A 21,243-nucleotide genomic window follows, 5' to 3' on the forward strand; every position below is an offset into this window, starting at 1 on the left:
CTCTACTTGCTTCTGCTGGCTGGGAGTCTGGCCTGTTGAGACCTGAGGTTTCTAGCAGAGAATTTCAAAATCGTCATTTCTGTGATGTTTTAAGTAAATGTAGGCAGCTGTCTGAGCCATACATCTATCCTAGCCAAAATATTGTTCATTCCAAGTGGATTTGCTCCATTATAAGTTGCCTACAAATAATTTTAAAAAGTGACAGTGTTTCTTAAATTATCTTAGCTCTTTAAATATTGAAATGCATCAAATATTAATGCTTGGCAATTCAGAGTTTTCTTAGTCCTGGTTCCTGCAATATTCTGATCAGCATCAGAGCCATGCTCTGCCAGCTCTGGGATCAGAAGAGGTGGTCCCAGCTCAGGGCAGGGTGATGACCTCCAGCTCCAGGGGTGTTCTTTGCAAGAGGGGAATGTGGAAGGGCCAAGAGCTGGGCTGGTTTCAGCAGGAGCAGAGCCAATGAGTGAGCAGGCACGAGCAGAGCCAGCAGCAAACACAGCCTGGTGCATGCAGCATCCAAGCATGCTGCTGGTGCCATGTCTGCTCCCCAAGTGCTGCAGTGCAGGGCTGGGGGCAGCTGGTACCACCAGGCTTTTTCAGTTCCACTTAGAGCCCTCAAAGTTAAGTGCAAGTTGAAGCCTAGGTAGCTGTTCCCGAATTTAGGAATATCACACTGCTGTGATCCTCATCTCCTCAGCTGCAGAGGCAGCTCTCTCAGAAGACAAGGAAGTGTGAGATGAAAAAAAAGCCCTGCATGTGGATTTCACATGTCACGGATGGAGAAGCTACACCTGTAGAAAACCGAGTCCAAATGAACACAGATAATATCAGAGCAGCTTGTCCTTCCTTTGAGCAGAAATCCCAGAACACAATTCAAGCCTTCTCTTTTGGAAGCCAAGGAGAAGATCTGAGTCAGCTGCCTGAAGTATCTCATCTGGGAATGCTGATATGCCATTCTGCATGGATGTTCCCAGGCTGGTGTCCAGTGGAAGGGAACTGGGGAGATGTGACAGGCTCCCTGACTTCTGTATTTACAGCTCCCATCCAGGAAATAGGAATTATCACGACTTGTCCGTCAGCATGTTTTCTGCATGGCAGATTGCCCCAAACTCCAATCCTTAGCAGTACTACAAGACCAACAGGCAAGCAGATAGATTGTCAGGGGATCAGCAAAAGGGTTTTGATGGATTCCCTCTTTCCTTACTCCCACCCCACCTCAGCTCACCCTGGGGCTCAGCAAAACCAACATGTTCTTCTGGAACATTTAAACTTTGACTAATAAGGAGAGTTTCTGACAGAAAAATGTTCCACTGGAAAATTTTTGACCAGCACTAATTAGCATTTTTTCTATTAGCTTTGTCCTGAAGGCACAGTAATTTATGCCTTGGTGAAATAAACAATCACTAAGAATTGGACACTCCCCAGGTTCAAGGCATATTTGCTTACCCTAAACAGAAAAAGTCTTATTCGCTTGCAAAGCTTTACATACTTAACACAAGGAAAGAATGACTGCCTGACTTTCTTGTGCTTTACCTGGGCACAGGCCCAACTGCATTTTAATCACTTTGCTTTAAAAAAAAAGGGGGGAAGTAGTGGATTTTCACTTGCAGAGCAGTAAGGTTCAAGCAACACTGGAGACAAGCCATGGATGTGGAATGAGAGCTGAACCACACTTCAAAAGCTTGAAGGTAGTCACAAAAAACAAGAGGAAGACAGAAAATGTTGCAGGTGCCCTAGGAGTTCAGATTTCCTTGCTATTCCTCTACCATATGGTTACATACTAAACTGAATTTCTCACTGAACCACAGGATATTTAAGGTTGTGAGGGACCTCTGGAGGTCCAGCCCCTGCTCAGAGCTGGGCTGGCTTCCACATTAGCTCAGGTTGCTCAGGGCTGTGTCCAGCTTTCCCAGCACACAGTGCCACATAAACGCACCTGAGCTACACATCTGAACATGCTGGAGCCTGCCCATCCATCCTTCCTCCCCAGAAAGCCTTCATTTTGGAACCCTGAGCAAGCCAAATGCAGAATGACAAGTCCCTGGCGGTCTTTGGGAAGCGGCTGCGAATGCTGGGCAGATGGTACAGCTTTTGCTGCAGTGAGAATACAGCTACAGGGTCTCCCAGGAAAGCAGGCAGCTATATTTAAATCACTCTTACGAAATCCACATTGATATTCATAAAAGGCACTTCAACACCTCTTTGGTGGCTCGGAACTGCAGCACACAGCATGGGGAAGAGCACACGTGTTTCTGAAGACCAAGGCCCTGTGTCTCTCTGTGGCTGCAGCATTGATGGTGGCAGGCAGAGGACAGGCAGCACAAAAAAGCACAACCTCCTGGAGCACTGTCCTGGGGATGCAGCACCCAAATGCTGCATGAGAGGCTGGGGAGGATTTTCCCTGGGAAGGTGTACGGCTCTGGGAGGGGACCCAGGTGGTGGGGAGATGCCCAGGGCTTCAGCAGATGAAACCTCACCACCCTCAGCTGGCACAGACACCAGTCCTGACCCAGCCCTGCACTCACCATCACCGCTGCAAGTCCAGCTGGTGCCTAGCCTGACAGAGCTGCTGATGTCCCCTACATGTCTCACCCCCAAAGATGGACTTTATCCCCCTGTCCTGCTTTTCTGGGGAGGAGAAGTCAGTGGGCACGAAGGTCAAAGGTGCTTTATTTCCATCTTCCTGTGGCCCACTTGGTGCTTGGCAACACTGCTGTCTGCTCTTTCTTTCGCTTGAGGAAAATGCCTTTCACCTTATCACCACCCTGATAGAAACTTCACCTCTCCCAGCAGGGAAGAATGGAAAAACCTCTCCATGGAAAATCTGAGAGGCTCTTTGGCTGCACTCTGTGGGGAGCAGAGTTTAAAGAGGGTGGTGTCACCCATCTAGAGGGTGACACGCAGCCACTGTGCCAAAAGGCAGATCAAAGCCAGAAAACAGCCCACTCCCTTGTCCTTGTAGCTACTGAAACTCTGAGTGCAGCTTTTTCTCAAAGCCACCTCAGTTTTGATTTGGCACTGAACACCATGGACACCTCTGGTTTTCAACATTTCCCTCATGGAAAGGAGGATCCTTGCAATGCATTGAGTCTTTCTCATCTTAGACCATTTTTGTTGGCCTTAAGACCTTCTAGGAGCAATACCTAATAGTAAGACATTTGTGAGACATAAATACACTCAAATGTGAGTGCCAAATCTTGTTTATTTTTCACGCTGCTTCATGGCAGCTTCATGTCCATATCTGGGCAACCTAGTAGAGCATAGAATAAAAATCACATTAATAACTCCAGGGGAGTCAAAAGTGTTATTCAATATTTCTAATTAAGCAGGAATTTAAACACTTTGCTGAATCATGTTCTCATTTGCATTAGAGCATAGACCTCCTGAGTCACCAGGCATGTCTAACAGGCAACGGTGATATTCCAGTTCATGTACCTTCCTAGGATGAGCTTGCCTCCTGCTCTTGAAAGGCTGGAGAAACTCCAGGACAGATTTCCAAAAGGAATTTTTCTCATCCCGTTCCTCTCCACCACCCCAAACAGCAGGTGAGGATCATTTGGGCTGTGTGGCTGTAACCTGGAGGGTCTCCTTCACACCTACTCATCTTTTCCAAGACATTCCTTTTGCAATGTTCCATTGCTTGTTGCATGCTTCCATGGGCCTTCTACTTGCTCTGGGATGTGCTCCCAGGGAGGCTGTCTGTTCTGGATGCTGGGGAGGTGCTGGAAATCTCCCCAGATCCCCATTTATACACACACTCCCACACATATTCGCTCCAATTCCCAAGACAGCAAACAGCAGGAGTCAAATGTGCCATTTGAAGCAGCATTTCTAATTGGGCGATTTGTAACGCAGAAAATGTAGTTTATCATTAATTGCAAAGGCGGAGCTGGTGAGCTCTTTAAAAAACTTTTCTTCCGCCTAGTGCTCAACAGATGTTTAGGAAAAATCTCAAACAGTCAAGGTCACTGGTGTGTGGGAATATACAAGGAATTTCCATGTCCTGCAATGAATCAAAGCCACCACGTTTGAGGATTCCATTTTCCATGCAAGTGGCCTGAACAGGGTCACCTACATTCAGCCTTAGATATCTTAAATCTCTCTCAATATGCCTTTCACCAGTTTTCTTTCATCCAGGGAGCAGAGTATGAAGGAATTGATTAGCTCACTAATATCTCTTTTACTCCTATATGCCACTATAACAAATAATAATAAAGACATCTATTTAGTCTTCCCCTTTCACTGGAGCCCTTAATATTTCCATTTGCACAGCAAAGATTACAAAGGGCAGAGTTAAGGGTAATTACAGGACTTCTTTCCTGCCCTGTGCCAGAGGGCTCCCTCCCATTTCTGTTCTTTATCAGCCCTTTCTGAAACTGAAACCAAGGAAGTAGGAAAGTACCTAGAAAGATAGGAAGGAGAGCAAGGAGTGATTTATTCATAAATACATCTGCAGGAGGCTTCCAAACTGCAGCTTCCCTCTTCAGTGTTTCAGGCATGTCCCACGGTGGCTACTGTAATATCAGAGGAATGCTCACTCCTGCTACTGCTGCTAATCTGGGAGCAGTCACGTGGCTCAGCTGTATTCTCTCTCTCCAAAAATTTGACTTTTAACCTTCCTTTGCTACAGACATGATGTATATTTCTTTGACATGGTTCCAAGCAGCAAACATGCAAAACTCTGACCTATAAGGAAAGCAAATGGAAAAAAGAAAAAAAAAAAAGACAGAAAGAAAGAAAAAAAAAATTTATGAGAATAAAATTATGTGAGCCTGCGGGAAAGGGAGAAGAAAAATCTGCCTGGGTCATTTCTGTTTGCCTTCCCCTAGGAATTATTTTGGGAAAAATAGAAAAATGTTGATCTGAGGGGAAGGAAAAAAAGAAAAGGTGTCCTGAGGTACAAATAAAATAATTTTTAAAAAGGAGACGGCAGAAAATGTAATTATTTATTCGCGCTCATTTACGTGTCAGATGAAGCTGAAAGCTGCCAGATAGCTTCTTTTCGACAGCTTGGAGTTACTGTTGGGAACAGATCCATGTATGGAAGCAAAAGCAGAAAAGCATAGATAAGCTGAGATCCAGCTATGCAAACCATCTTTAGAGACACTTAAAGGACAAGCACCCCAGCTCCCTTCTTTCTGGTAAATATAGAGACACTATCATATGAGGGCTTTTTTCCATTCTGCATTGCCCACTGCTGCTGAGCCTCGGCTGGGGTAAGTGAAAAGCAACTCAGGCATTTCTTGGGAACACCTGGGGATTCGGTTGGACTGACATCCTGGGAAAAGCCATAAATCTGGGGCAATGGGATGGCTCCAATAGCTGGATAATGGTTAAGCTCCCTGAGTAGGGAACATGACATATAACAGCTTTGCCGCTGGAGGGACGGGAACTTTCCAAGTGTCTGAAGGAGGCAAGGGAAAAATGCTGGAAAACAAAAATTTTATCACTCAAGAACTGGATTTACAGACTGAGTCATGACACAGCTTCAGTGGGCAGGAAGGAGCAGTGGTGGTTGCCAGTGTCAGAGGCTCTCTGTGTTTCTATTTAGAAAAATTCATTTAAAAAGTCAAGGGCTTTTTCTTCTCTGGTCTGCGCTACTTTCGTTTTGAGAAACATGTTTCGCTTGGGTTGAGCTGACTGGACATTAGGAAGAGCTCGTTGTAAACGACTGTTGTTTTTCTTGGCACTTGAAGGCAGTTTCCCAGTGTTTCTCTGTAGATTTGAGGTTGATTACATCCTGTGCAAGGATTTTTGGTACAGTTTAACTGCCATTTCGGTGTTGTGAAAGTCAGCTCCAGCGAAAACAGCTGTGTGCTATTGTGAATATTTCCAAAGTACTGAAGTAATAGGTTCTCCTTCAAACTAGCACAGAAATGTGTCAGCTCTGGGAATTGGGCACTGTCAAAGAAACAGAGTATAGCCTTGGCAGAAAGGCTTTCTTCACCAAGTGTTTTGTTAAAAAGAGCACAAAAAAAAAAAAAAAAAGAGCTTTTTATAGCCTTGGTTTAAAATTTTCTTGGTATGTGGTAGTACAGTTAAACATGAGGTTTTTCTTTAAATGCTAGTGAATGGTTTTGGGGTAACAGTTTGTGTGTTTTCAGGTGTTATAATACTGTATTCATAGTCCCACTGCAAAGTTTTAGGTAAAGCTTTGTCATTTTTCAAGTGGTTAATAGACTGGAAAAAAACCATCAGAGCAGGTGAAGTGAAATTATACAGAAAGAACTGAAAATAATATCAACAGTATGACTGAAATTGTAGGAGATTTCCAGAGATATGAAGGATGATCATAAAGGGAAATCACTAGACCACAAATGTCATAAACATTTCCATTCATGAATGAAAATGCTTTCCCTTGTCCTTACATAAGAAGAACATAATGGAAGTGTTTGCTTGTTACCCCATAGCAGAGTCTGCAGTTGAGAGGGCCCATGCCCTCATTTTCCCTTATTTAGCCAGCATCTCCACAGATATTCCCACTTTCTCAGTTTTCACACTCACTGAAATGCTCATCTTCTCTTTGTCTGGTTTCCTTTGTCAGTGTCAGGCAAACGTTTGGTTCTATTGAGATGTACCTTTTAAACCCATGTCACCTGCCTATAGAAATGCTAGCACAGAAATCAATCTTTAAATAATTGGGGTCAATAGAGAGCTTTTAAATTGGCAGTGAGTCACTAAGAAATAAACCTTTTAGCTGTCAAATGCTATGAAATATCATTTCAGCATTTCACTCTTACTCAGATTGCTTTCCCTTTTCTATTGGATATGGTCCTGGTTCACAGGTTGCTGTGACCCTGCTGGTGTATAGAAGTTCTTTCTCATTTTTTCTCCTTTACCCCCTGCCAGACTATGAGCTTTCCTTCCCTCCAGAGACAAAGAGCAGCTGATAAGTGTGGTCCCTGAGCAAGGTGCTATCCACCAGCTGTGCTGGGCAGGCCAGGAAGAGGATGGCAGGATGGAGCGGGAAAAGCTGCGACTTATTTAATTTGCTGTTTCCATTTGGTCCAAGGCCTGGGGCAGCGAGGCCTGGTAGACAAAGCCCTGGTGGCATGAGTCATCTCATGGTTCCCATCATCTCTTGGTTCCCAGCCCCAAGGCAGACTGCCCTTTGTGCTCCCCCTCCCCTCCCTCCATCAGGAGCATTTGCAGGCAGGCTGTGTTATCACTAATATTTATTATTATTATCGATATGCTGGCTATTATTAATATTTACTCTTGATCAGTATTGCTGGGATTTGTTTGGTCCCTGGCGCAGAGCTGATGGGATCTCATCCAGAGACCCCAGCCATTATTATAAAGAGCCACATAAAGCATGAGTGATAGTATCACTAGCATCTTTTATAAGTGACTAGGCATTATGAGAGCTGCAGTCTCCGAGCATCCGCCGCGAGGTCCTCCCACGCTCCATTCTCTGCCAGAGTGCAGGAGCAGAGGGGGAAGGGGGAGCTCTGCTCTTTCTCACAATCAGCCTCAGCCAGGCTGCCGAGCTCAGCCGGGGCAGCACGAACACCAGTGGTGAAGGATCAAGGGCAAAGCTGAGCTCTGTGCTTACTCCTGCTGGCCTTTGACAAGGGTAAAGCTGTCCTCGCCCCAGTGGCACTTGGAGGGAGCAGGAATGTGTTCTGTGTCTCATGAAAGGAGCCAAAGGCTCACAGGAGTTCTGGATGCACTGGGGGTTTGTGTTCCCAAACCTTAGTGTCTTTTAAAAAAAGAAAAAAAGCCAAACACGCTTGGTTTTCAGACAACACATCTGAAAAAAGTCTCTGCAGCAGACATCCACAATTAGCCCCTGAATTCTGACTTTCATGTGAGAAGGGAAAGCCACCTTTGTGATTTACAGTGCACCCAGGAAAAGAGCATCCCCAAAAAGAAATCAGAGAGCAGAGCTGGACCCTGAATTCACTCAGTAAGGATTTTGCAAACTGGCTCTGACTTGAAGTAAACTCACTGTATATTCTCCTGCTCTGGACACCTCAATGTTTTTATGGTTATTCCTGAAGGATGGTGTTTGGACACCATCTCTGTCTTTTCTCTAGGAAGTCAGAAGATTGGAGCAGATTCTGAGGACACACTGACAGACTGATCCACTTCTCTGGCCAGACACACATTATTTTCTATGTCCTAGCAAAATGGGCTTTGTGCAGTGGCTCTGCCTGCTCCCAGCCTAGAAACCTGAAGACACTTCTGCCAATTGAAAGCTGATTTGGCCCAGAAATAAGGGCCTATTAAAAAAAAAAAAATCTGAAAATGTCCAGTTGTCTTCATTGGTTTTCTTGCAAAAACATCATCTTCCTATTCTTATGGGGAGAGGCAACAAGACAGCCTTAAGCAGTGGTGGTGTTTTCTGACAATTTATAGGTGAATAGGTAAAAATTTGTACTACTAATTAATTTGTACTACTAATTAATTTGTAGGTGAATTGTTTCTGACAATTGATAGCAATTTATGAGCGGACATTCATTCTGGTGTTGATCCTTTGAGGAACTCACTATTATTCTGATAACACACGGGAGGACACCTAGCAACGATGCAGTAAATCTTGAGGTCTTCAAAATTCAGTTTATTCCTATTTAGGGCTCCAACCGTCAGTGTTATCTAATCATAGATGTATTCTTATTGCATGGGGTCACTGCAGGGCAAAGCTGACGTTATTTTGATTTCCATACTTCAACATATTTGGATTTCTCTTATATTTAATGCTGAACTTCCTCCTGAGTTTGGGATGTTTGTTTTTAGGATCTTTCCTAAATCCTTGGAATGCTGAACTCTGACACTATTATAAAATGCAGGTTTCAGTTTGTGATCTGTCTGGCTGAGTCATTTCCAGAGACATGAGGAGAGGGAGAGGGAGAGGGAGAGGGAAAGGGAGAGGGGGAGGGAGAGGGAGAGGGAGAGGGAGAGGGAGAGGGAGAGGGAGAGGGAGAGGGAGAGGGAGAGGGAGAGGGAGAGGAAAAAAGAGAAGAGGAAAAAAGAGAAGAGAAAAAAAGAGAAGAGAAATGAGAAGAGAAAAAAAAAGAAGAGAAGAGAAGAGAAGAGAAGAGAAGAGAAGAGAAGAGAAGAGAAGAGAAGAGAAGAGAAGAGAAGAGAAGAGAAGAGAAGAAGATGTGCATTTCACTCTGGAAGATTCCATATCTGTTTATTTATAGAGAAAGGTGGGCACAGGAGAAGGAAAATGCTCGCAGAATTGGTATTCTGGAAAATGTGAGTATTGGGTGAAGGTAGAGTGGGAACACTAGTTTGGATTTCATTCAGCTTAACAATGATGAATGACTTATCTGCAAATACCAAAAAGGACGAATGCTCAGGAACTTCTTCTGCCAAGAAGAGCTGCTCAGGTATAGATTTTCCCCTGCCAAGCTGGGAGATTCAGCACTTGGGTTGCTTTACTCCTCGTGGGAATAAAGTGCACCGAACAGTATACAAAATCTTTTTCCTACCTTCAGTCCCCCAGGGCTTTCAAACTCTGCACAGGATGAGTTTCACCAGAAGTTTTGTCGCTGTGATGTTTCCCAGGTTATCTTGCAGACCACAGTGTGCCCTGGGGGTTGCAGACTAACCCTGCATGACACCACCACACATCATTTCCTGCTCTTCCAGAGAGATGTTCCTTCCTCTCATTGGAACATCACATTGGATTTTTTTTCCCCTCTTATATGAGCAAAAGCAGGAAAATAGAGGAAAATGTGAAAATGTAAAAATGACAAAACATGGAAAATGCAGGAATAGAACCTGCAAAACTTTTGCTGCCTTTCTATGCCCCCTTGCAAGGCAAAGGTTTCCTTGAGTCCCTCTTGGAAATGGCACAGGAAATGCTGCCTTATTGTGGTTTAGGAATGGTCCTCCCCAATTTAACACACCCCCCAAAACCACTCTGTGCTGCTCCCTCTCCCCTCCAATTGGAGGCATAAAAGGCAAAGACCATGGGTCAAGATAAAGAGCAATTTACTGGAAACAGCAATGAAATAAGAAAATGAACAGTAACAGCAACAATACTGAATGACAGAAGAGATAAAGAAACAATTCATGTGGAACCACCCACCCCAATAACACTAGTACCTGATGGCTTCCTTGGCCATTTTCTCAGTCAGGAGGAACCCCTTCTGCCTGGAAGAGTTTCCCTTCCCCCTCCTTCCGACAAGGATGTGAGGAGGTACAGAATAACCTTCAGGTCACAGCCATGTGCTCTCCTGGCTGCCACACCCCTCCAGACACCGAGGTCTCCCAGGCTACAGGGAGATCTCCCCAAGATGCTGAGCAATGTTCAACAAGCCTTAGGAAGCCAGGATTCCTGAGCAAGAGTGAGCTCTGTGGAGATGATGAAGGGGCCTGGGCCACAGTGACTTGGGCACAGTTTCAGCCTCAGGCAGAGAAGCCTGAGGAGTCACAAAGCAGCTGATGGCACCTGCTTGTCCACCTGAGGCAGATCTCACCCCACTCAGGATTCCTGCAAGAGCCTAGGGTTTGATATACAAGTCTCATCTCCTGCCCTTCAATCTCTTCACCCTTCCAAACCAGCTTGATTTGGCCCCTGTCCCTAAAAGAGAAGACCAGGCACAAGGCTCAGGCTTTAGTGTGGGAACAGAGATCCCACCCCTTTGGAAAGAGCCTCCTCCCAGCACCAGCATTTGCCATATCCACGCACCGAGGAAGCAAATCCAAGGTGACAACTACTTTCCCAGCATCTAATTCCCAGCTCATTGCTTTTGCTGCAGTCTGGCAAGCATGATAGGAGAAATATCCCATGTTATTTTTTTGGCTTACGGAAAGGCTCCAAGCAGAGATCTTATGCTTCTGCCCTAGACACAGCAATAAACTTCTGGATTTGCTGCTGGTGTGCTGAGACTGCCAACATGTACACAATAAAAGTAAACCCTTCCTGTGGCCACAGACCACAACATGCTAGTGATCCATGGTATTATCCTGTTATTTAGTGACTCATCCCTGCTGCTGAAAAATACACACAGCCCAAAAAGTTGTTAACAATAACACTGGAAGTGAGAGACTGGTGTTTGTTTTATTCCAGTGTAACTTATTCCATATGGTCCTTTAAAGCATGCTAAATGTTACATCACTTTGGGCTGCCAACTATTATTTCAAGATGAACTCCCAGATCTAGAACATAGCTACTTGAAGCAAGGCTCTGAAAGCATTTTCTCTCCAGGAAAAATGCCCAATTCGGGAGCAAGACAGATGTTCTGGATCACCCTATCTTTATCTGGATAAGCAGGTCCCCATTTTTATTGAGTGTCCAGGAGAGTGATGTTTACTGCTGCTCTGCTGCCTGCTGTGACATCTTTCACATGTAAGCCACATGCATAGGGCAGAAACCCTTTTCTGACCAAGGAGAAAAGTTTAATTTCTAGCATTTAACTCTTACATATGTTTTTCCAAGTTGCTGATGAGCCAATTCTTTGTAGAAATCTAGTATGTTTTCCAAATGTTCTTGGTAGCCTTAATTCATGGGGGGAAAATACTACAAAAAGAGAGATGTGAAAGGTGCTGTAAAAGGTGTTCTCCCTTCACTCTCTGGCCGCATTACTCCAAGGTTTCAACACAAAAAAACCCTTTGTTTTTTTGTGTTAAAGGGTCCACACAAGCACCACAGTGGACCCTTGTATTATATCCTGCACTTGTGGTGTTCCTGCCATGTTCTGTCCTGGGCTTAGTCCACAGCACTGCTTGGAAAACAAATGCATTAAAAAGTTTCTCTCGTCATTAGGAGTGTTCCCCAGGCCTCAGTATCAGGACAAGTCCTGTTTAATTATTTAGGAGATGGTGGAGTCACAATTCCTGAAGGTATTGAAAAGACATGTAGGCATGGTGCTTGGGTCATGGTTTAGTGGTGGACTTTGGGGTGTTAGGTTAACAGCTGGACTCATGATCCTAGAGGTCTTTTTCAACCTAAAACATCCTGTGATCCTGCTCTTTTTGCCACTGGTTATGGAAAATAGATGCTCCACAAAGCATCTTCCTTGATAACTGAGAGATTTGCCTTTTGGCTTGAGTTGATTTGATCCGAAGTGAAGTTCTGAGAGCAAGAGTAACTGACACTTAGAGCTTTTCAGAGCCTTGCTGATAACCTTACCCTTCCCCTGAAGTGTGACATATGTCCAAATTAATCTTGACAAAAGAGTTAATCTTGAAGGTTGTCTGCTGTGAGTGTGTATGACGACCAGGGAAATGTCTATGGGGATCACGTGGAGGAGAACATTTTGTACAGGATGTGAAGCTTTTATTACAAAAGGTGAGAAATCTTCGTACTTCTTGTCACTGAAAATCTGCCTAGTGGGCAATGATTTGTCTGTTAAATTAGCAATCACTGGTTAAGATTCAGGAAACATCATGACTATTTTAGAAAAATGAGCCAGCCCCTAACTAGATTCTTAAAATCTCCAAAATAGATTACCAAAGACCTAGCTAGAGGATCCATAATTCAGTGAGAGTCCTCACATTTTTAGAGGCCAGGACAAATCTGTCTAGATGTGCACTTTCTTCATGTGTACCTGGAAAGGGCCTTAATGTGTTAAAATGCCTGAAATGTACCACCACAATAATGCACTAAAAAAGTATTTGGCCTTTTACCCTTAATTTCAATGTCCTTACCTGAAAACTAACCAGGCAGACTCTTTTTGAGCACACTTTGATGCACAGATCTAGAAGAAGGCTACTAAGCAAGCCAAGTTGGTAGGCATTACAACCTGTGCCACTAGTGATGTTTTCTAGACATTTTCTGTCCCTGTTGATAAGAACATGCCAAATTTTAACATTCTTCTCTTTGAAACAGGCAGTCTGATTATCTTGAAACGTGCCTTGATGTACGCAGCTTGTGGAAAACCACAGAACAAGACAAGTTTGAAGGCTCTAACCTTAATAAAGTTGATGTTTCATCAGCACAAATGCCCTGCCTTCATCCTGAGTTGTGACTTCATTTCTTGTCTTGGGAGAAGATGTCATTTGACGTGTGTCCTTTCTTTTGTGGCAGTGCCTTATGCAGACACTTCAGCTGGGTCTTTGCCACACAAAGCCATCTGCAGGAAAGCCCTGTGCTGAGTCAGGCTCTATGAGGAGCTGGAGGTGTGCTGGATGTGGCAGATGCTTGGGACCTGACTGACTTCAGGTACAGCCTCACTCATTCATCATGTTGTCCTAAATTAAGCACGCAGCTGACCAACAGCCCCACATCAGTCCTGACTGTGTCATCTGCTTTACCTTATGTTTGGGGTTTGCCTCTTTTATTCCTCCCAGTTTCTGCTTCTTTATCCTGTCCCTCTGCCCTAGACAAGCCAGTGATTAAGCTGGTACCCTGCCTTTGTTACAGGCAATGTTCCTCTTTTCTGCCATTTTTCCTGCTGCTGTCTAGTCAGTGTAACTGCTGATCAGACACGCTTGGCTGCATGTATATCACCCCTCTTCTTACAATCTGCAGCTTCTGGTAGCTTCTCATACCCTAATTTCATGTTGTTAGCCAGCCATAAGTCAGGCTTAACCAAAGATACTATTTTCACAGAATCATGAGATCACAGAATGGTTTGGGTTAGAATCATCCAGTTCCAATCCCTCTGATATGGGGAGGGACACCTTCCATGAGACCAGTTTGCTCAAAGCCCCATCCAACCTGGCCAGAAACACTTCCAGGGATGAGGCATCCACAGCTTCTCTGGGCAACCTGTGCCAGTGCCTCACCAGCCTCACAGTAAAGAATTTCTTATAAACATCTAATCTAAATCTCTTCTCTTTTAGTTTAAAACAATTAGCTTTGTTCTATCACTATCTGTCTGTGCAAAAAATGGCTCTCTTGTGAGCATATTGGCATGTGAATCATTCTCTCTCTTTTGTACACTTTTTAAATTAACATTGTTGCTGTTAGCATTCGTTTTCTTATCTCTCTGCTGTTTCCAGTAAATTGTTCTTATCTCAGTCCATGATCTTTGCCTTTTGTGCCTCCAGTTGGAGGGAGGAGTGCTTCTAGTGGGAGTACTAAATTGGGGAATACCATTACCAAACCAGGACAGCCTGGAACAAACCTTGATAGGACAAAACCCAAGTGGGATATTCCATGGGCTTCAGAGCAGCAATCATCTCTCGTCCCTGGTTCTTTGAGCTAAATGGCTCATCCACCCAGGAAATTGGCTGCCAGCCTGGAACCAAGGTTGGTCTGCTCCCAGGTTGCATGAATTTGGATAGTATTGCTGATTAGACTTCACTATGCTTTCCCAGCATGGCCTAATTTCCAGTGCTCTGACTCTTCTGCAACACCAAATTTTTGTCCAAAGCCTAAAAGTGTTTTTTCTTTCCTTTCAGCCTAATCACAGCCTTGGTTTCCTCTTTGTGATGAGCTGAATGTCTCCTGATTGTTCATCTCTCAGATACATCTTTCTGGTGAAATGTTGAGAGCTAGGTCACCTACAGCTGATCTGAACTCAACAGAGGATTGCTCATCCTGATCTTAAAACCTTTCAGTGATAAAATACACACTTCTCCCTCTCTACAGACAGCCCAGCTGCCTACATCATAACTCTCATGACTATAGAAAGCTTTTCTTTGTGCCAAATTTCAGTATCCCTGCCTGTAGTTTAACCCCCTGACTTCTGATCTTGTCGACAGAAGGAATGGAAAGCATCTACTCTTTCAGATGTGCAAGGATATATGTCTCCTCTTGACTTGTCAGCTTGCATTCCTGCAATGTTTCTCCTCAAATCATGTCTTCTAGACCTCTCACTTCTCCTATTCCTTCTGCAGCTCTTGCCTGCTTTCCTGATGCCACTGGCCATACAGAAACACCAAAATACTACACTGGTATCTTGAGGTGCAGGAGGCAGAAACTTTCTGAGTGACTGAGGTGCACATGGAAGGGAGCTGGATGAAAGAGGAAGCCCTGAATTCCCATCAGCCCTGTAAGACACTGCTCTGTGAATTGGTTCTACAGCCTCAGAACCAAAACAGGTTTCAGACACAGTGGGTACAGCTTCCCAATAGAGCAGAAGATTTCCATAAGGGACTTGGGGATTTCTAACCATGAGGCAGGTGGCAAAGGAGAATCCACAAACATTTTAAAGCACCACTACAATCCAGAAAGCCACGATAAAAACATTCAGCTCAGAGCAGCTTTTAAACAGGCCATGCTTGAAATTCCAAGGGGGAAATTCTAGCATGCGACAGTGGAGAAATATGAAAGGAGAATCTGGTCTTACAAGTGGTGCACTTTCATTTCTCCAAAGTGTCCAGCAAAATCCCCAAACACATAACCACTATGTAATCAGGAAGTTACGTCTGGTTTTCTTGTTTCTTTCTTCTGGTCTTTTCTTGGTAAATTCTCTTTACATGCAGTGCTTCAATTCCCATGTTTAGAGCAGCATTGGTTTCTGCCTCAGTGCTGCTCTAGCATGCAGTACAGAGGATAAGCCTTTTGATTCATATGTCTTCAGAAGAAAATAGAAGAAATAGAGCAAACGGTGCCAAAACAGCAAGATCTGTGAGTGCACAAGTGAGAGTCCCTGGCCACTGGACTAACTTCTAAGCTGTGGGGAAGGAAACTGGGATGAGAACCCTGCTGCTGTCTCAGCTGTTCCAGGGGGAAGTCAACAAGGAGCAAGGATCCAGGATTTCTGCAAGGTGCCTTGGGAAGACCAAGGAGCACAGAAACTCCAGCCACATGGGTCCTTGTGGCCTAAAATTGACTGGTAACAGCAAACAACATGTTCCTCTGTCCCCAGGACTCATCTCTGGCAGGGCTGTTCCATGCTGGAGGGACACCTCACCAGGAAAGGCCACTTGGAGGAGAAAAAGGCAGAGCTGAGGGAGAGGTTGGTGAAGTCAAAGCAGCAAGGAGTCAGGGAATGTTTCTGACCACCCTCAAGGACAGCACAGCCCACGGTAGTGAAGAAAAGTTTCCCTTTAAGAGAAGTCATTGCACAACCTCTCACCTAATGGGCTTGGCTTTCACAAGGTGTTCCACCAACTTTCTTGACCTGGAATACATAAATAAAATATAAATACAGTGCTTTGTGCAGCTGAGGCCAGTCACATCTCACTTTTAATAAAAAAAGGCTATTTTCCCTGGAATATCCAGCCTAGCTCAAGGCTGGCAAACAGATGACACAGAGGAGGCCAAATTGCTTTCACAACCAGGGGCCACAGCCAGAGCCATGCATTACATCTGATTTGCCTTGAGTTCCCACTGGTAACTATGGGAACCTTGCACATGGATCAAAGGAGGAATAGGGCCAGAGCTGCTGAGGAAGCATCACAGTCCCCAGTTTGCAGGACACAGCTCCCAGACCGTGCCACATGGTGCTTGCACTTCTGTTTTTCTGGAAAGCCCAGCTCCTGGAGTCACGTGGTTACTATTTCATCACTCTTATGGTTTTTTAACTTGCCTCTGGTTGCCAAGTAAATAGGAAAGCACCAAACTCTAGGTTTCAAAAGCAGGAGACAAATCCAGAGAACACATTACTTGTTACTTTTTAATTCTGGTTTGGGGAGGGGAATTTTTTTTTTTCAAATAAATCTTTTTCCAGGCTTTGACAGCCTTGGAATGGTGGTGAAGAGGGCTGGAGTGTCAAGTGGAGAGTGCTAGTGCCTATTTGGTTGCAGTGCTGCCCCAGGGCTGGCATGCTGCACTGCCATGGCCCCTTGCAGGGAAGCAGCAGAGTCACTGGGCTATGGCTTTCACTGGGAAACACATTTCAGTTCACCTTCCATCTGCATTTTCAGTCCCTGCATTCTGCAGTTTTGTAACAACAAAACAAAGCTTCATCGGTGTCATGGTTTTGTTGGGAAAAGATGCTAAGGAACAGCCAGTTCAGCAGGGGACATCTGGTCCTTCATTTTCCAGTGATTCAGTGACTCCAGCTAGGCGCTGGTTTTTGCCTGAGAAGTGGAAGTGAGGTGCTGGTATTAGCATGCACTGCTGGTGAGACAACTGACAGCTGCCAGAAGGCTTTTTTGTTCCTAGCCCTTTGAGAAGAGTAAGGAGACAGTTTGCACCTTGTACATCTCTCACAATAAGCCCAGCTGCTGAAGTCATTCTGTGCACATATTGAATTTTTCCTGTATGTGCCTGGTGACCAGAAAGCAGGGGCTTTTTTTTCCAAAAAAGAAAAGTATGGCACTGAAGCAGAACTTGAAGAGAAGAATATGTGGCTTGTTCTTCAGCCTAGATGTCTGAAAAATCTGTGCAACTCTCCTCATATCTGAGCTGCCGAAATTCACATCCAGCCCTCTAACTACTCCTTCTTTCAGTCCCTATGCAGCAGGTGGTTTCCAGTGCAAATACACTTCTGTGTCTGCTACACATAAGCAGCTCTCTGCAAAATTTGGCCAGCCAATGCTTCTTCCAGGAAAACTCTTTCCCAAGCTGTTAAACGCTATGCTCATGAATTAGTGCTCTGGATTTATTGTTTAAACATGCATAAAGCACAGCACAGAGCAAATATCAGGGGGGAAGCTCAAAAGTGGCACAAGTGTGGTTTCTCCAGTTACCTCTGCAGGCTCTCAAAGGAGTGGAGTGACAGAAAATCACATGCTACCGATTTTTCACAGGTGTGCCACAGCATTCCATTGAACAGTGCCTCCTCCCTGGGGTACAGTCTATACTCTCAGTTTTCCAGGGGAGAAGATAGCTTTCACATCCAAGCCCCCTGGCTGGCTGATGGACAGCTGTCATGCAATCAGACCTCCATGGGATCATCAGGATTCCAGGTACTTGGGAACAGTTAAGGAGGCACTGCCTGGAGAGCTCAGAAAGAAATGTATTGATGTCCAGCACACAGAACTGCCCTTCCTACTCACTGCTGTGTCCCACTCCATCTGCCACATTTCTAAATGCCTGATTTATCCCCCTAGCAGCAAAGGCAGGTTTGAAGGTGTCAGTGAAAGGAAGTGCTCAAATGGCTGGAAACGATGTTTCTAAGCATCTTTTTTAGAAACACCACTCTCCAGGGATCTCCAGGTCTCTGCCAAGAACATGCATAGGAGAGCCAGAGAATGTTCAGGGAGCGCATGCTCGAGTCTGCTGCAGAGAGGAGCAAAGACAGATGGATGGCAAGCAGAGGTGACAACCCATCTGCTTCTCCAGGACCTCTCTGGCATCTCCTGAGGGACTTGAGGAAAACCATGACCAGAGATAACCAGCCAAAGCAGACTCACTGCTTATCCTCCAGCATCACCTGAAACCAAAGTATTCTGTTGAGGAGATGTTCCAAAGAGGGACAAGAAAGGGTGGTAGGACAGCTCCTTGGAGATGAACATGCTTTGGCTGAGCCAAACATTACCCTCACCTCTTGTCTCTTATAGGAAATAAAAGGCAGAAATTTTTTCAAGCAAGAAGTGCCTGAGGCTTTGTGTCCCCCTCCTCTAAACTGAGCAGCAGTTCAGATGTCTTTTTTCACAAGGCACTGAGCAGACAATTGGCCTGCACCATTCTCTCCTGTGCTCAAGGCTCCACAGTCCACTAACCCCATTCTTCGCCGCGACAAATTGCCTTTCTGCTCTGCACATGCAGACAATACCCAGAAACCTCCTCCAGCAACTGCAGAGAGATGCAGGCTGCTGTGGGAGAGAGCTGTGGGTGGGCATGAATGACTGAGGGAATGAATGAACCATTTGCTAGTGTTGGCATGAGAATCTCCATGATTTTGAGACGAGTAATTAGTGGTTGTAAGCATGGGTGCAGTGGTAGGTGTTCACTTGCATGACTGCAAGGAGTGACAGGGAGGTAAAGGTAGCAAACTGCTGCCTCTCCCAGCACAGTCCAGGCTGCAGTCTGGAATGTTGAAGCATGGCTGTGCCCACACCGTGACAAAACTTGCTGTGTCAGCACATGAGCAGTCTTGTTGCGTTTTTGCCTAGAGCATCAGGCAGAGCACAGGAGCATTTGCTCAGCTTGCCCAGCAGAGTTCACAGCCCATGCAGAGCTCCATTCTGTCACAACCACCACTTCAGCTAGCTTGGCTGAGAAAAAGCAGTGTGAACCATGGCCACTGCAGTGGGGAGCAGTTCTGGAGCACAGCATCTCCTCTCAGCAACTGGGTTCACTGTCTCTCCTACTCCCTGACTTCCACTCCTTCAGAGCCCAGCTCCACCTTTCTCTTGGAGGCTATAAGAAATGAAGGTCTAAATGTGCCTGAAAAGGGGTATGTGAGGGACTGGAGAGAGAGGCACATCTTCTCCAAGCCTCCCAGCCTCATCTTCTTCCTAACCACTCACTTTTCAAGCAGACAGATGAAAGCTGCTCTCATGTTCAGGTGGGATAGTGCTACTTCATCTTTTCTGTCCCAGAGCCATTAAGGCTGGGGGATACAAAGGTTTTGTGGACTAATGTATATCACCACGAGCACTGACAAACTCTTGTTTTCTTCAGCTGCCCTGGAATGTCACAAAAATCCTACAGCTGAAGCAGCCTTTCTGAAGGTCTCAGCAGGAGGCACTGGGAGACGGGAACCTGCACTGCAAGCTGCTGAGAGAGGTGAGCTGGGAGGAACTGTGGGCGTGCCTGGCTCTCTGGAGGGCAGCTCACCAGTGGATGCCCCTTAGCACAGTTTATGTCGTGGTGATCCAGAGGAGCTGGGTACTGTATTCAATGAAAGAGCTGGGAAGTAGGTCAGCAACACTGCTGAGGGAATTGGGGAGTTTTAGGGAGAACTCCGTGACTAAAATGTGAGTTCCACTGCTTACTGATGCAGTGATTGGATTTCAGGGTGCAGGGCGAACCAGCAGGGATTGTGTTTGCTGCAACCATGCCAAGTTTTCCCGCTCACACTATCCCTTTGCCAATTTTTCCTGCTCAAACTATCCATTTGCCATGCCAGTTTGTGCTGTGCCTTGCATCCTGCAGTTACTGCCAGACCAAATGCCACTGATACACATCCACTGCTCTGCCCAGCTCCTGAGCTCAGCACAGCACTGTGCATGCTGTACACATTCAACTGTGCTCATTTTATATCAATGGCCCTGCTGGGAGAATTGAGCACCATCAAAGTACCACACAGGGCCAGATGCATGCTTATGCCTTCTCTAAAGAGTTTTAAATCAAAAGAGGTGAGGCAGAAAATCAGACTTAGCTATTGGACACAAAATCACAGTTTTTTCAAAACCAAATTCTCATATGGAAAATCCTTTCATTCCATATATGTAGGCAATGAGGTCTTAAAGTGAGAACAAAACTAAATAATATCCACAACTTCTGAAACACTAATTACAAGTAGCTGGTTTGTTGGTTGGCCAGCTCATCACAAAGTACTTTAAAAAGGAGTTTTGTGACATTGTCCATGTCTTACACCTCATGTTGAACAGAGAAATTCAGTTTTCCATCTCAGCTGAAAGACATAGTGGTGCAAAAATCTTCCAAAAATATATTTTTTTTAAAGCAAGTAGGAAAAGCACAGATGAAATCCAAAGGTAAAATTCTGGGTTGCTGTCTTGCCAGTGGGGACCAAAATTACAGGCACAGCTGACAAGATAAGAGAGAGAAGATGTAAGAGGGTGCAGGGGTTAAAACAATGTCTCCAAAGTTCTTGTTGTACCTGAGGATTTGGGCACAGAGGGCTCGTCAAGGTCGCTGGGTTCTTGCACACCAGTCTGTGAGTTATTAGCTCTGGTCCTATTTTAAGTTCCTAAAGTCACAGAGTTTTGCCTGGAGGGTGGGACAATGGGTTCATCTGCTCCTTGCTGGAGCCAGCGAAGGGTGGAGGAGTCATTCAGGCATGGTGAAAGGGGAATTGCCCACAGGAAGGACACTTTGGTCAGCCCGAGGTGCAGCAAGTCCTTCTGCGCCAGGCTGCTGCCTTCCTGCAGGACCTCCCCGAGCGCGATGACCCTGCTGTAGGGACAGATCTGTGGGTTCAGGAGCTCACTGAATTGCCAGACGTGAGAGCACTTCCCAGGAGGGTCCTAGCTGACCCACATGCTCCTTTGCCTCTCACCCCATGTCCCCTGCTGCTTCCTGCAAAAGCCACAACTTTGAGGATGTGAGAGGGGAGAGAACCTCCGCCCAGGGCCCCTTGGACTGCTCCTGACCTCTTGCCTCCCCACAGCTGCCATGGGCAACACTGTGGGGCACAGGCACAGCAAGGCACTCCTTGGACACACATAATCTCACACACACCTTTCCCTTCTCTCCGTCTTTCCCAGGGCTCTCTCCCTCCATTCATCCCTCTCACTCTCCCTGAAGGGTGCAAACGGGCTCAGGATCGCCCTGGCAGGCTGCAGGTCGCCCGGGGAGATGCGGGCAGGAGCTGACCG

At 45.6% G+C, this 21,243-nt stretch overlaps 1 protein-coding gene across 8 annotated transcripts in view; it reads left to right on the plus strand.

Annotated features, from left to right (window-relative positions):
- Positions 1-5,104: 5,104 nt before the first annotated feature.
- Positions 5,105-21,243, plus strand: part of SLC8A1 (solute carrier family 8 member A1) — a 118,099-nt gene continuing 101,960 nt past the window's right edge. For 6 of the 8 annotated variants that reach the window (XM_085054400.1, XM_085054405.1, XM_085054404.1 and 3 more), the window contains exons 1-2: positions 5,105-5,216; positions 19,364-19,468. The gene's annotated coding sequence lies outside the window, so the exon portion shown is untranslated. Of the gene's footprint in view, positions 5,217-16,522; positions 17,704-19,363; positions 19,469-21,243 lie in introns of those variants that run through there. The other 2 variants (XM_085054401.1, XM_085054402.1) reach the window with 2 other exon arrangements.

The sequence above is a fragment of the Lichenostomus cassidix genome, chromosome 3 (assembly GCF_008360975.1).
Source record: "Lichenostomus cassidix isolate B80296 chromosome 3, HeHo_3.0, whole genome shotgun sequence".
Lineage (NCBI taxonomy): Eukaryota > Metazoa > Chordata > Aves > Passeriformes > Meliphagidae > Lichenostomus > Lichenostomus cassidix.